Genomic DNA, 12,993 nt, shown 5'->3' on the forward strand with positions numbered 1-12,993 from the left:
TACGATACTACTAACTTATTTGAAATTAAAAAAATAAAATCAATCAATTCCATTCTATCACACAATTGTCGTATCTACTATCACAGTTCTTCATTGTAGAGGCAACTCATGTATAATTCATATATTTTACATAAGTAAGAGTGTAAACACAGTGTTGTGCGTGTCAGCTACCTACCTAAGTGGTTCTTGGCATGCAAATTCAAAACTTTACCACTACTTCTAGACGTCAGAGACTGAGACATGTTGTTATGGTCCGATCCAAAAATCGGCTCACTTGTCAATGCATGGCGCCTTCCTAGCATGATTTCACGGCCTGCAGCTGCGACGAAACACAGTGGTTAGCCTCGACGAGCCACACTTGACCGATGATAGCTGCCGCCTTGAGTTGTGACGCCGTCACGTCCCTCGCCCTAGCCCTCGGCTCAAGCACGCCCCAGTCGATGTCGGCCTCGTGCCACGCCACCAGCGGATGGAGGAAGCCTTCATACACATGCCCCGCAACCTGAAACCCGAACACCATTAAGATCCAGATTCAGAATTGGCCACATACCGAATCAAGCCTATCTGAAATGTTGATCATCTCTCGAGCTCGAGGTGTCTGATCGACTGCTTACCCGTGTGCTAGGGTGCGAGAGGTAGATGACGAGCAGCAGCTTCGCCTCTTCGTACATCGGCAGCCATGACACCGTCCAGTCCATGAACCTCTCGACGACCGTCGGCATCGCCACCAGAACCCTGCAGCATTACCAACAGAGGTTCAGAAACTTCAGATTCTTGAGAAGAATGACACGGAAAAATAATGCGGTGCATGTTGATGAAAAAGACAATCAGTGAAAAAGATAAGGAGCATACTAACCCCTTCAGGAAGTGAAAATATAATGTAGACCAATAAAAGTGGAAGATGGCTTAGCATTTGCATTGATAGGGACAGATATACAATTGGAGATCCACTAGGTAAATAAATAATTCTCATAAATCAACAACATTGTCTGCATTTAACATACTGTAAATAGTGTCCAACATTCTTGAGGAAAACCCAAACATTGCTACCTTCTTCGGGGCTCGAACATGAACTGACGCGCTCTACTTCTTGTACATACGGTTGTGCTGCACCGGTGTTTATGGAAGGGGGTCAGTGTTAAAATAACACTGAATTTATATGAGAGGGGATGGAATTCCTGAATTCACAATACTAACCTGATTGACCACCTACTGCCGCACAAATCTATGGTGTTCATGAGTTCGGTAAAATTGATCAGACAATGCCCGAAACTGCTTAAAAGGAAGATCCAGAAAGAGATAAGTACTTGTGGAGCAGCTTTGTACTAATGATACTACATATACTATTCTCAAAAATTAAACAGAAAACTGAATCCGGTAGGTAAACCTGACAATTGCCGTCTCCGTTAACCTTGAGCTCAACCAGGCCATACAGCACCAACTTGTCGAGAAGTCTTCGGTGATCTGAAAAGGCTTCATCAAAAGAAGGAATATCTCCATTTGTACACAGCAGTCACACCAAGTGTAGATGCACGACTCAAAACAAGTAGTAGCCATAAATAAACAGAGTGGAGCAAACAAATTAACATCAAATCAATCAACCTACTCGGATCACAAACCATATGTGAGCAGTTTTAGAATTCAGCAAATGGGGAATCGCACACACATTACATTTGTTATAGTCAGACCCTTCCTACTATTACATTTGTTATAGTCACACCCTTCGGTATGGTGGACCCCTACTGAAACCCCCAAACCCTGTTTGACGGTTTGCCAACCATGATTCATGCGAGGCTGATGAAATCCTCTTAGTTGGATCGACGCAAAACACCATTGGGTGTACCCTAGCTGGGTATAGAAACGGGTTCAGAGTTCTATCACGGCCCCGAAGAGGGCCAGCCTGACGCTTAACAACAATGACAGTAGGGGCCAACTAAATGAGCGATCAGGTTGCTGGAACAATTGTCAATAGATGACCTGATCACACTGAAGGGCTACATTTATGGATATACGATGTCCACTACTAATTGTCTATGAAAGAAAGGGCCACTGAGAAGTGACCAACATAACAACATCGGAACTAGAACGATAATCACACCGGCCAAAATATAGTCGGTGCGGAAGGTATTTGGGACAATTTTGCAGGAATAAAAAGGACAATAAGTGTCGAGAAACGTAAAATGTAGAGTTAAGCAAGTTTCTAAAGGTGCTAGACACAAATAAGTTTAAATGTGTTTACGAAGGTACCATAGATAAACTCCGGACGAAATTAAATGGTTCATGAAGGAGAGCTCTACAAGAAAAGTGCTACCAAAGTCCTTCAAAGGTGTATCTCCGAAGAAGAGGGGCGAAGCTCTTGGCCGAAATCCGTGCTGGTCTTGGAAGTCATCATGCTGCAGCTCGGGCCCTTGTAAGTAAGGCCTTCCAAACTGGTCTTTTTGGCCTACGTCCCGAGCAGATGCGCAAGACCTCATCCAGCGGTGTGTTGGATGCCATCTTTTCGCCAATCAAAGCCATATGCCGCCTACTACCCTACAAACAATCCCCATTACTTGGCCTTTTGCGGTCTGGGGGATTGACATGGTCGGACCCCTTAAAGGGGGAAGCCATAAGAAAAAATATTTGTTGGTCATGGTAGATAAATTCACCAAGTGGATAGAGGCCAAACCAGTTAAAACGACCGAAGTCGGACCAGTGATAGACTTCATATCCAGTGTCGTACACCATTATGGTGCCCCACACAGCATCATCACTGATAAACGGCTCTAACTTCACAGCCGATGAAGTAAAAACTTGGTGTGCTAATCTGGGCATCAAGCTCGATTATGCCTCCGTCTATCAACCTCAAACAAATGGTCAAGTCGAACGGGATAATGGCCTGATAATGAGTGGCATTAAACCCACACTAGTGTGGTCCTTAAAGGAGTCAGATAAACACTGGGTTAAGGAGGTCGACTCCGTACTCTGGGGGCTGTGGACCACGCCCAATCGCACGACCGGATACACACCATTCTTCATGGTGTACGGCGCAGAGGATGTCTTGCCCTGCGATATTATTCACGACTCACCTCGAGTACACATGTATGAAGAGAGAGAGAGAGAGAGAGAGAGAGAGAGAGAGAGGCCGAGCTCAATCGCCAAGATGACTCGTTCGCTGGAGGAGTAGCGTGATGTTGCAAAAGCTCGCTTAGAATTCTATCAACAACAAGCTCGAAGATACCAAAGCAGAGAAGTGCGGGCCAAGACTTACAATGTCGGTGAACTCGTTCTATGCCTACCATAGAAGAAAAATGACCATCTCAAGCCCAAATGGGAGGGTCTGTTAGATTTCGGGTTCCGGAAAAACCCTTCGGGTTCGAACTCTGGAGTGCGCATGAAGATCTCTCCCCCTAGCTCACGCTCTCACCGCAATCTCAAAGCTACACGTCGAACCCGCATAACAAAGGACACGGGGTTTATACTGGTTTGGGCTACCATTGTGGTGTTATACCCTACTCCGGTGTGGTGTGCTGGATTGCCTCTTGGGCTGAGGATGAACAAGTGCAAGGGAAGAACAGCCTCCTGAGGAGAGGTGTTCTTGATCTCGATGAGCTGGTGTGTTTCGGGACGGTCTTAGTGTGTCTCCTTGCTATGGTGGTGGCTAGCCCTATTTATAGAGGCCCTGGTCCTTTTCCCAAATGTAGGCAGGAAGGGATACAATAACGGCCAAATTCGAAGGGGGACAACTAGTACAAGCTATCCTGATAAAAGGTGGTCTTCGCCTGGCAAAGGCTCTGGTGGTGACACCGTCCTGGGCTCCACGATGACCTCCATCCTGCTGTCCTGCTGGTCTTGGTCTTGTTGCACCGATATGGAAACCTTTCCTTGCTGCCTCGGGACTCCTCGCTTGCGCCTGTCCCTTTAGCACCAAAGAGGAAACGAGGACACTATGCACGCTGGTGCCCGCCTGGTGTCCACCTGGCCTTGGTCGTCATGGCTTGCGTCATAGGGACCTCGCGAGGTGCCCTCCGCCTTGATCTCTCTGCCCCTCATGAGCCAGCCTAGTGAGGCCGCCCCCGAGGAGGTCTTGCATCGTCTGCCTCACGAGGCTTGGCCCCTCATGAGGGTCTTGAGTGTTCGCTGCTGAAGATGGGCCGTACAGGCCACTGGAGGAGCCACACCATGGCCCGCAGGTAGGCAAGTCTGGGGACCCCCGTTCCAGGACACCGATAGTAGCCCCCAGGCCCAAGGCGCGCTCGGACTTGGCGTCGAGGCAAAGCCAAGGGGCCAGTGCGGAACGCCGCGGGCCCCAACAGCATGCGGCCTCGGTTGACACGTGGCGATTGATGGGACATGGGCATCTCCACTTCCCCATGCTACCTCGGCAACGGCCCGCCTGACAAAAGGCTGGCGCGGGCTGCATTTTCCTTCATTGCATTTCTCGCTCCTTGCTTCCAGAGACTCCAGAGCCACCCAGATACTTCTTCAAGCCTGCCGCCAATGGTGGCCAAGAAAGCTCGGGCCACTCCCTCATTGGCTTGGTAGGAGCCGACACTTGATGCGCCAAGCGTTTTGGAGAAGAACCTTGCCGACGTGCTCCTGATGACAGCGGAGGGTGATAAGAAGAGGAAGACTATGCTCCAGGCTGGCTCCGATGAGCCGGAGGCCTCAGGCAGCACCTTCTACCCCTTCTTCATGAGCAGCATTGTCGCCGGGATGGTTCCCCCCTTCTCCGACTTCTTCTACTCCGTCCTTAGACATTACAAGATCCACGCTCTCCATCTTCATCCCAACTCCATTCTCCCCCTGTCGATTTTCGCCTTCTACTGCAAGGCGTATGTCAGAGTGATGCCGTAGATGGAGCTGCTACACCACTTCTTCTTCTTCCGGATCAAGGAGGGCCACTGCTCTGGGTGCGTTGGCTTCATCGCGGCTGAGGGAGTCCTAGATTAGGGGGTATCCGGACAACCGGATTATATCCTTTGGCCGGACTGTTGGACTATGAAGATACAAGATTGAAGACTTCATCCCGTGTCTGGATGGGACTCTCCTTAGCGTGGAAGGCAAGCTTGGCAGTACGCATATGTAGATATCCTTCCTTGTAACCGATTCTATGTAACCCTAGCCCCTCCGGTGTCTATATAAACCGGAGGGTTTAGTCCATAGGACCAACAACACACAATCATACCATAGGCTAGCTTCTAGGGTTTAGCCTCTTCGATCTCGTGGTAGATCAACTCTTGTAATACTCATATCATCAAGATCAATCAAGCAAGAGTAGGGTTTTACCTCCATCAAGAGGGCCCGAACCTGGGTAAAAACATCGTGTCCCCCGTCTCCTGTTACCATCCGCCTAGACGCACAGTTCGGGACCCACTACCCGAGATCCGCCGGTTTTGACACTGACATTGGTGCTTTCATTGAGAGTTCCTCTATGTCGTCATCGTCAGGCTTGATGGCTCCTTCGATCATCAATAGCAATGTAGTCCAGGGTGAGACTTTTCTCCCCGGATAGATCTTCGTATTCGGCGGCTTCGCACTACGGGCCAACTCGCTTGGCCATCTGGAGCAGATCGAGAGTTACGCCCCTGGCCACCAGGTCAGGTTTGGAAGCTTAAACTACACGGCCGACATCCGTGGAGACTTGATCTTCGACGAATTCGAGCCCCTGCCGAGTGCGCTGCACAGTCACGATAAGCATGATTTAGCTCTACCATCGGACAGTGTTCAGGAGACCGCACCGGCAACCGCTCTGACCCTCAATTCGGAGCCAATTGCGCCATCCATGGACAGGTGGATAGACCCCGCCATGGAGGCCGCATTCTCAGCGGCGATCGAGCCGAGTATCGACCTTACCCTTCACGAGAGCCGTGATGCCAAATTGCCGGATTCTTCCCCGGCCACAGACTCCGAACCGCATGCGCCCGTGCCTATCGAATCCGACTGGGCGCCGATCATGGAGTTCACCTCCGCGGATATCTTTCAGCACTCGTCCTTCGGCGACATACTGAACTCATTAAGGTCTCTCTCCTTGTCAAAAGAGTCCTGGCCGAACTATGTCCGACTGGATTGGGATGCGGATGACGAAGAAATTCGTCGCCCACCCACCACCCACTTAGTAGCCACTGTCGACAATTTGACCGACATGCTCGACTTCGACTCCGAAGACATCGATGTTATGGACGACGATGCAGGAGACGAACAAGAACCACTGCCCACAGGGCACTGGACAACCTCCTCATCATATGATATATATATATATATATATATATATATATATATATATATATATATATATATATATATATATATATGGTGGACACACCCAAAGAAGGCAATGGTGACGGGACAGCGGAGGTTGACCCCTCCAAGAAGCAACCCAAGCGCCGACGTCAGCGGCGCCGCTCTAAGTCTCACCAAGGCAAAAGCGGTGATACCGGCACAGGAGATAATAGCACTCCAGACAATGCCGAAGATGACGACAATCCCCTCCAGCAAGATTTAGAGCAGGAGGATGGGGAAGCCAGCCCTCTCGAGAGAGCGGCAGATGGAGAGGCGGAGGATGATAATTACATGCCTCCCTCCGAAGACGAGGCAAGCCTCGACAATGACGAATTTGTCGTGCCTGAGGATCCCGTCGAGCAAGAGCGCTTCAAGCGCTGGCTTATAGCTACGGAAAATAGCCTTAAGAAAAAGCAACAGCAACTTCGAGCTGATCAAGATTTGCTAGCTGACAGATGGACTAAAGTCCTTGCGGCCGAGGAATATGAACTCGAATGCCCCTCCAAGAGTTACCCAAAGCGCACGTTGCTACCCCGACTAGAGGAGGATGCATTAAAACCTATGTCTCCAGTGTATGACGTGGCTGATCGGCCACCTCGTGGCCGCGACAGAGAGGCATTCCAGCCAAAAGCTCAGCCCGCACCCCGACGCCACTCAAATAAAAATGTCAAGGCATGAGGAAACATGCTAGACCTGCGAGACGTATTGGAGGACAAAGCAAAACACGCAAGATCGATCTACGGATCACGAGGGCGCGCCACTACACGAGATGATAACCGTCATGCCGGACACAGTAAAAGTAAATCCGGCCAGGCCAAGCACAGCGGACAAGACTCATTTGAGCTGCGTCGCGATATAGCCCAGTACAGAGGCGCCGCACACCCCCTATGCTTCACAGACGAAGTAATGGATCACCAAATCCCAGAAGGTTTCAAACCCATAAATATCGAATCATACGACGGTACAACAGATCCTGCGGTATGGATTGAGGACTTCCTCCTACACATCCACATGGCCCGCGGTGACAATCTACACGCCATCAAATACCTCCCACTCAAACTCAAAGGACCAGCTCGGCATTGGCTCAACAGCCTGCCAGCAGAATCCATTGGCTGTTGGGAAGATCTAGAAGCCGCATTCCTTGACAACTTCCAGGGCACTTATGTGCGACCACCAGATGCTGATGACTTGAGCCACATAATTCAGCAGCCAGAGGAATCGGCCAGGCAATTCTGGACACGGTTCCTGACAAAGAAAAATCAAATCATCGACTGTCCGGATCCAGAGACCCTAGCAGCTTTTAAGCACAACATCCGCGACAAGTGGCTCGCCCGGCACCTTGGCCAAGAAAAGCCAAAACCTATGGCAGCCCTCATGACACTCATGACCCGCTTTTGCGCGGGAGAGGACGGCTGGCTGGCTCGCAGCAATAACATATCAAAGAACCATGGTACTTCAGATACCAAGGATAGCAATGGCAGGTCACATCGCAACAAACACAAGCGCCGCATCAACAGCGACAATACCGAGGATACGGCAGTCAATGCCGGATTCAGAGGCTCTAAACCCGGTCAGCGGAAAAAGCCATTCAAAAGAAGCACTTCGGGCCCGTCCAGTTTGGACCGTATACTCGATCGCTCGTGTCAAATACACGGCACCCCCGACAAGCCAGCCAACCACACCAATAGGAAATGTTGGGTGTTCAAGCAGGCCGGCAAGTTAAATGCCGAAAACAAAGATAAGGGGTTACATAGCGATGACGAGGAGGAGCCCCGGCCGCCGAACACTGGAGGACAGAAGAGGTTCCCCCCACAAGTGCGGACGGTGAACATGATATACGCAACCCACATCCCTAAGAGGGAGCGGAAGCGTGCGCTAAGGGACGTATATGCGTTGGAGCCAGTCGCCCCAAAGTTCAACCCATGGTCCTCTTGTCCGATCACCTTCGATCACAGGGACCACCCCACTAGTATCTATCATGGCGGATTCACCGCACTGGTCCTAGACCCAATCATCGAAGGATTTCACCTCACTCGAGTCCTTATGGATGGCAGCAGCAGCCTGAACCTGCTTTATCAGGACACAGTGCGCAAAATGGGTATAGACCCCTCAAGGACCAAACCCACAAAAACAACCTTCAAAGGCGTCATACCAGGTGTAGAGGCCCATTGCACAAGCTTAGTCACACTGGAAGTGGTCTTCGGATCCCCGGATAACGTTCGAAGCGAGGAGTTAATCTTCGATATAGTCCCTTTCCGCAGTGGCTATCATGCACAGCTTGGGCGAACCGTATTTGCGACATTTAATGAGGTATCACATTATGCATACCTCAAGCTCAAGATGCCAGGACCTCGGGGGCTCATCACAGTCAATGGAAACACAGAGCACTCTCTCTGCACGGAGGAGCACACTGCGGCCCTCGCAGCAGAAGCACAAAGCAGCCTCTTCAGGCAATCCACTAGTTCGGTGTTTAAACACCTGGACACCATCAAGCGCGCCCGGAGTAATCTGCAACAAGACCGCCTCGCACGTTCTGAGCTCGCATAGCAATGCGGCCCCCACCCCAGTCCCAGCCAAACGGCAAAATCCGTGCCACGCGTACATAATTACGCATTGAAAATACCATGGGCATTGGTGGGGGGCACGACTATGGCACGCCCCAAAATGCGGCTCAACCGCACTAGGGGCTTCCCACTTTGTTGTTTTTCTCTCTTTCAGGACTTTACTCTTTGGAAACCCCGTCCGGTAGTACGATTGCCGGACACACGATACAACAACCAAGGAGGCAGAAAGCTACGTCACACCATGGAACTCCCAGGTGGTCTCTGATAACGAGTGAAATACCTGCTTTAAATACCATTCCACAGCTTGCCCTTGGAGGGGACATGTCAAATAGTCCTACTTTTTGCTTATCGCACTACTTGTATCATTATGCTTCGACGCACCTTTTTGAATAAACAATGCATAGCACTAGTCTATTATAGCATTCTCTATTTTTTTATATATATGTTCATTCATGACATTCAGCACCCATATACTCTAGTACGGCCAATACGCCAGGGGCTTAAGCGTACCCCATAATACGGCGTGAGAAGTCCGAACACTTTCGACAGTGCGGCACCCCGAACTTATAGTATTATATGCATCAGCTCCGAATCATGTCTTGGGTCAATAGTTGGGTTTGCCTGGCTCCCATGTTTTGGTACCTTACGTTCCGCTATATCAGCTAAGGTAGCAATGGGAGAACTAGTGCGATTGTGCCCCGGTTCATCTGGGCAAGCACCTCAAGAGAGAAATCTAAAACTGTCTGTCATGATAAGGAGAGAGCTGGTCGCTGTTCGAGAGGTCTCGAGTCCCTAAAGACTTATGCCGCTTAGGGCGAGGAGTCGGCTTTGTCCGGCTTAGGCGTGTATAGTGCCCCGAATTCGGCCGTCCGAATACTAGGGGCTTCACCAAAATCTAAAATTGTAGACTTCTATGGCTAAGTGAGAGTGATAAAGCATTATAGTCTGATTGCCTTGTTCGTTGTGCTGAGCACCTCCCTCGAAGGACCCAACAATGGGAAAAAGAGTGCTCAGATTTATCCCGAACACCCCAGTACTCGTGGCATGGGGGCAGAAGCCGACGACTGGCCATCTCTCAGATTTGATAAACAGCCGCACAAAAGGTAATATTTTAAATTCAAACAAGCGTTGCATAGCGCACATGAAAAAGTTTTCATAATACAGGATCACACGAGCAAGTTCTTTCAAAAATTACATCCTTCGCACACTCGTCCACCACAAGATGGGCACCCTTCAGGACACCCTCATAATACATTTCAGGGTGGCGATGCTCCTTGCCCTGCGGCGGCCCCTCTTTCACCAGCTTCTTGGCGTCCATCTTGGCCCAGTGCACCTTCGCACGGGCAAAAGCCCGGCGTGCACCTTCGATGCAGACGGACCGCTTTATGACTTGCAGCCATGGGCAGGCATCCACAAGCCGCCTCACCAGGCCGAAGTAGCTGTTGGGAAGGGAGTCGCCAGGCCACATCCAGACTATAAGGCCCCTCATGGCCTGTTCGGCCGCCTTGTGCAGCTCGACCAGTTGCTTCAGCTGGTCCCTCACAGACATCGGGTGTTTGGTCCCAGTATACTTAGACCAGAACAACTTATCCATCGAGCTTCTCTCCTCGGCCTGGTAGTACTTTGCGGCACCCGACACGCTGCGGGGCAAATCTGCGAATGCTCCTGGAGAGCTCCAGACTCAGGTATGTAACAAGTAATTCACTTTCACATGCTTGCTTTGCATAATGAATGCCTTACCCACCGCTATCTTCCTCATCACCTCAATTCCCTGGAGGGCCTTTTGGGCTTCAGCCTTGGCATGCTTTATGCTCTCGAGGGCTGCGGCAAGCTCAGAATCTCGCGTCTTCGAGTCAAGCTCCAAAGTCTCGTGCTTCTTCACGAGAGCCTGGAGCTCTTGCTGCACCTCGCCCACCCGTGCCTCTTGTTTCTCCCACTTGGTGCGCTCCTGGGCCGCTTTGTTTTCGGCCTCGGACAGCGCTCGCTTCAGGGTCGCCACTTCGGTCATGGCCCCTGGCACATCCATGATGATCCTATCATTTTGCAACCACATCTTTATATATATATATAGAGAGAGAGAGAGAGAGAGACAAGGTATTACTTACCATTGTTCTCCTCGAGCTGCCTCTTGGCAAGGCCGAGTTCTTTCTCGGACCGCTCGAGGTTCTTCTTCAGTGCGGCGACCTCCGCAGCCAGTGCGGCAGAGGTCAGCAGTGAAGCCTGCATACGCATATAGACATACTTGTATTAGACTCCTGCAGATATTATTTGATCTTCTATTTGGCTTTTCTTTGTGAACACCAAATAGAGCATCAGGGGCTACTGTCTATGCAGTAATATTTTCCTATATTTTAAATACTTACCTCAAAGCCTATTAGAAGGCTGGCACAGGCTTCAGTCAGTCCGCTCTTGGCGGACTGAACCTTCTTGATCACCGCACTCATAATAGTGCGGTGATCTTCGTCGATGGAAGCGCCGCGAAGCGCTCCCAGCAGGTTGTCCGGTGCCTCTGGATAGATAGAGGTCACCGGCATGGGCGGCTTGCCCCTCTTGGCAGGGGGCCGCCTGCCGGAGTCCGGAACCACTGGAGGTTCTGGTGCGGTGTTCAGCTGAGGGCCGAACTTGGAGCCCTTGGGGGTCTTGCTCCCTTTGCGCCTGGAGTCCGGAAGGTCGCCTTGAGGCGCCTCCAGGACTACCTCCCTCGGTTCAGTGCCCCTTGAGACAATACCTCGACATTGTCCATAGGGCGAGGAGAGGAGGCGGTTGGAAGTGACTCGCTATTCATATCCGACGAGTCTAAGGAACCATCCGACGAGGATACGTCGATGCAAGCTCGGGGCGGACTGCATGATCATATTCAACGTTAGGAGAAGCAGTGCAATAAAAGTATGCTATGAGTTACTCTGGTATCCGAATACTTACGACTTCACCAGGGGCTTGGCCCTGAGTGACCACTCGTCTTCGCTGTCGGCAGCGGTGGTGGAACAGTCTGGAAGGAGAGTCCTTCCCTTCTTGGACCCTCCGGCCTCCCCGGTTGGGGCAACCTTCCTTTTCCTGTCTCCCCCGTCTGGAGGGGGAGAACCGTCATCTTCCTCCTCCTCGTTTTCACGGGAGGAGTGCGTCTCGGAGTTATCGGACGATGAGTCCGATACCACCTAGCGCCGGGAGCTCTTTTGGGTTCCTGTGGCCTTCTTCTTGATCTTCTTCTCCGGCACCTCATAAGGAGCCGGAGTCCGCATCTCCGTTAGGAGAGCGTCGGCAGGGTCTTCGGGCAGAGGGGCCAGATAGTTAATCTGCTCTGATGTCTCCACCCAGTCCTGTCGAAGGATGGGAGCTCAAACCCCGCACATGGTTAAACTATGGAAAATAAATACCCTACGAGATGTACAGAACTTACTGGATTCACAGGGCGCGTCACCCTTAGCCCGCGGTCCTCGGTAAGGGGAGGGGGGACCTCGGCGCCCTTGAATAGCACCTTCTAGACGTCCTTATGTGTCGTGTCGAAGAGCTCGCGTAGAGTCTGGTGCTGGGCCGGGTCGAACTCCCATAAGTTGAAAGCCCGTTGTTGACACGCGAGGATCCGGCGGAAGAGCATGACCTAGACTATGTTGACAAGCTTGAGTTTATTGCCTATCATGTTCCGGATACACTTCTGGAGTCCGTCCAGCTCCACCGATGAGCCCCAGGACAGGCCCTTCTCCTTCCAGGAAGTGAGCCGCGTGGGGATTCCGGATCGAAACTCAGGGGCCACCACCCAGTTGGTGTCGCGCGGCTCGGTGATGTAGAACCACCCCGATTGCCACCCCTTTATGGTCTCCATGTAGGAGCCCTCGAGCCATGTAACGTTGGGCATTTTGCCCACCATGGCTCCACCGCATTTTGCCTACTACCTTCGGTTTGACATTGAAGGTCTTCAGCCACAGGCCGAAGTGGGGCCGGACGCGGAGGAAAGCCTCGCACACGACGATGAACGCCGAGATGTTGAGGATGAAATTCGGAGCTAGATCATGGAAGTCCAGCCCATAATAGAACATAAGGCCGCGGACGAATGGATGGAGGGAAAACCCCAGTCCGTGGACGAAGTGGGTGAGGAAAACAACCCTTTCTTAAAGTTCCAGGGTAGGGACGATCTGCCCCGCGGCTGGCAGCCGGTGCGCAATATCCGCGG

General features: G+C 51.3%; 1 pseudogene; it reads right to left on the bottom strand.

Annotated features, from left to right (window-relative positions):
• Window positions 1–277: 277 nt before the first annotated feature.
• LOC123170337 (HVA22-like protein i) lies at window positions 278–1,500 on the bottom strand (annotated as a pseudogene).
• Between the last annotated feature and the right edge of the window lie 11,493 nt (window positions 1,501–12,993).

Source organism: Triticum aestivum, chromosome 1A (assembly GCF_018294505.1).
Source record: "Triticum aestivum cultivar Chinese Spring chromosome 1A, IWGSC CS RefSeq v2.1, whole genome shotgun sequence".
In the NCBI taxonomy this organism is placed as follows: Eukaryota; Viridiplantae; Streptophyta; class Magnoliopsida; order Poales; family Poaceae; genus Triticum; species Triticum aestivum.